The 3,893-nt window shown below is 30.8% G+C and overlaps 1 pseudogene; it reads left to right on the top strand.

Moving 5' to 3' along the window:
* Positions 1–2,423: 2,423 nt before the first annotated feature.
* On the top strand, positions 2,424–2,905 carry LOC112679878 (annotated as a pseudogene).
* The last annotated feature ends 988 nt before the right edge of the window (positions 2,906–3,893 follow it).

Below are 3,893 nucleotides of genomic sequence, written 5' to 3'. Positions count from 1 at the left end.
AAAAATGTATTTAAAATATTTTACATATTTTTAAACCAAAAATATTTTTATTTTTAAATGTAAGTATTATCTAATTGTTTAAATAAATGTTAAGTATGACATGCATGTATGTTTATTTTGTGTATATATCATATTTTTTTTACTATGTATAAATAATTATTATAAAATACAAGTAGGTCTGATCTTTATTAATTATTTGTTTTGTAATCTTGAGAAAATTTATACTTTATTCGTTTGTATGATGTTGATATTTAACTTATTATTTCTCTCAACATTGTTTTTTGGTTATTAAATTATGTAGATTAAAACAAGAGTTAATAAATAGTAAACAATTATATGATAATTTAAAAATATAAAATACTAGTTTAAAAAATTATTACTTTATTTTGCTGTCTAGCATTATTATGTTAAGACAAGAAAACTACTTGTTGTTTTCACCTTTATCCTGGGTTTTCTCCGTATAGGCGAATTTATTAATATGTATTGTAAATTACTATATTATCTATATTATACATATACCATTTTAATTTATTATATAACAAAATATAATAAATTATTTTGATTATGAAATATTAATTATAAAATACTGATTATTAATTACGCCTAGCCTTGGACTTACTACACTGTGGTTGAGTTATGAAAAGTAATAAAATACATATAATATATGATATTTTTATACTATATTATTATATATTATATAATATTATTATTATATATATTATTTTATTATATTTATATATATTTAATTATAAATAATATATAATAATAATTTAAACAATCATCATCGTCGTCATCGTTTACATATACAGCTGCTGGGATTTTGATAGGATTCCACAACTCAATTATTAAAATTGATAAAAAAAATCAGCTGATTAATCTACAACAAAACCGTTGTTTTTAAATACGGGTATCTGATCATATCCCTTACACTTCACCCAGACACTACACTAATTAGTGTTCACTTTTTTTCATGGGCGTAGCTAAAATTTGAATCAGGGAGGGGCAAAAATATAAAATGATTAGTGTTAAACTCGTAATTCAAATAATCTATAAATAGACCATTGGATAACACATAAAACTTCAAAATGATTACACGTGTAGATATCACTCGGTCCCACTAAACTATTTTTAGAATTTTATCTTATTTAATTTTTGATTTTAATGTAAAACTTACACGTTTGGTATAAACAAATATAATTCAGTTTGAGGCGCAGGAGTGGGCAAATGCCCCCCCCTTCCCCACTCTCGCTGTACCCATATTTTTTTTCTTAAACGAACAAACCAATGTAACAGACGTGCGTTGTCACGTGGGCACAGAAATTGCATACGTGCATCAGTCACTCAGTTACTTAATCACGCCCTCTATCACGGCTCACGACGCAAAATGTTAGTAATATAGGCAAGGCCGGTCTATGATTCTATCTACTGCCAAATTGATACTATAAGTAGGGTTTACTTGTATTAAGTCCCTCTTCACCGTATCAAACCATCTTTGACGTGGTCTCCCTCTCTATGGGTCTTTTTCCACTCAGATTTTCAGCACTTTTCTTATAAGACATCGTTCTGCACGCCACATGTGCCCAGTCCATTCTAGTATTTTGCAAATGTTCGGTTTACTATTAGAGTAGGGTGAAAAGGGGGATTCTAGAACAGCCACAGCCACAGCCGCCACCGCGACCAAATATTTTTTTTTTCATTCGTTCACGTAACCTATACCTACGAAACTACTTCCCCTAAAACTTCCCCTTATTTAAACAATTTTTATTCCATCGTTGGCATAACCTACCTATAATATAATCTTTATTCCACATAACGTATATTATGCATCAACTACACCTATCCTTTTACTTCCCCTCATACAAAATTATTTAAAATGTTATTATAAGACCATATTATTTTTAATTACATAAGACTTTACAAATATATTATTTTAAAACGATTACACATGATACATATATACACGCATACATATATATTCATATACAAAATTATTTAAAATGTTATGAAGTATATTATTAACACAATATCTAATACTCATTTTCAGGATTGTCAATGCATTAATGTGCCAACTATTTATTAATCGATATTAATGAATCATATAGAAATTCTCCATTCATAATGATAATATGTTATTATAAGACTTAAAATTATTTAAAATGTTATTAAGTATATTATTCAAATTATTAACACAATAACATCTTCTAGTCATTACCATGAATATTCATGCATATTGACTTAAGATAGTTAATGAATATTAATCGATTTGCGTGCCGGTCGAGACCTGTCCGAGTTTGGTCAAACCCCCACTCTTTTATTAATAAAATCTATAACGAGACCCCTCTGCAAAAGAGTATGCAGTCGCTCTCCAGACACCGTAACTAGTAAACGTCTTTTCTTATTTTCTCAAAGTGTTTTAAATTAAAATGGCTGGTTCAATCGTAACCAATTCTACTGCTAAGAAGTATGAATATATCGCACCAACACCACCAAGCAACCTGATCGATTCAACTACATTCACCATCGACTTTGCTGCTCGTAAATTCATAAGTGTTGGATTGGACCCCGCAGATCAGTTCAACGTAGTTATTCACATTATAACGCCATCACGATACGTATCTCTCCCAGTGGACTTCATGCGTAGAATATTCTCACTTATGGGTAATATTTTATCATTTATACTGGATAAACCCGTAAAATATAAACGAATTATATTTTTGGAGACCGATTGTACACGGGTATCCAGTATGGTATATAGAGGTGAGAACCTGTTGGTGATAGAAGAAACAAACCAAGACGGATGCCGTGTATTGCTTAACCGTGCGGATATAATTACTTATTATTACAATATTTGGAATGGGCTATATTTGAGCTAATGGTGCGCAAATCATCGTTCGTACGGCCTACGGTATTGCAACAGTGCCTGATATTTAATTTTCACTACTCAAATTATTGAAGTGAAGTATAGAATGTTTTCTGAAAATTATTGTAGGCATTAATAATTAACATTAATAATTCGAAACTGGACTGAGATGGTAATTTAGGGAGGTCATTTTTCGAAAATCTCCATAGTTTTTCCAGAAATGAGGAAAAATTGTTGAAAAACTGAGTAATCTTGGTAAAATCTGTAAAATTCCGCCTTAAACGGATTTAATTATATTTAATTATCAATTTTATCATATCATTTAAAATAGTAAATCATTAGGTACGAGTGCTAGGAATTAAATATCAATAAAATGTATAAATAACTCTGACCGCAATGGCGCAATGCAATACTGAGTTATGAGCACCCGTGGCCCGCCCCGCCAGCGTGCGGCAGCGCTCGGCGCTCGTTCTGTATTTATCTATACAAATTGTAAAATAATTATTTTTTCTATTATACAACGCATTCTATCGGCAGCTAGAACAAACATAATTTTAGAAGCCTAATATCTCTATACCATGGACTATCTATCTATTCTATAATCAATGCTATAAATCATCAATCTCCTTAAATATCAATGGTTATTCAATGGCCTCACCTATCTCAAAATACTACTCATTAATGAGAAAAACAAATTATGCATTGGCTTTGGTGCACAAATACCTACTCTAATGATACACATGTTAGTCAAGTTTAGATTAGCTGGGTTTGTATAGGTACTAACAATAAAATAATAACATTCAGACTTATTCAAGTTACACAATTAAATACTTATTACTTTATTAACATTTAATATAGAATGTCTCGCGCCGCCGTCGATGGGATAACTAACGTCCCTCTCCCGCGCGTAGATGCATCGGACGGGTGCGTTGTGCGATATCACTATTATTATATCAGGATAAGATTACCTCACACGTCATTCGAACACGTATTCACAAAGATAATTGTATTACAGTGGCGGCGCCAAGGGGGG

Source organism: Sipha flava, unplaced genomic scaffold (genome assembly GCF_003268045.1).
Source record: "Sipha flava isolate LNK unplaced genomic scaffold, YSA_version1 17036_pilon_pilon, whole genome shotgun sequence".
In the NCBI taxonomy this organism is placed as follows: domain Eukaryota; kingdom Metazoa; phylum Arthropoda; class Insecta; order Hemiptera; family Aphididae; genus Sipha; species Sipha flava.
The sequence above is the reverse complement of the archived record's forward strand: the minus strand, read 5'-3'. Positions and strand labels throughout refer to the sequence as shown.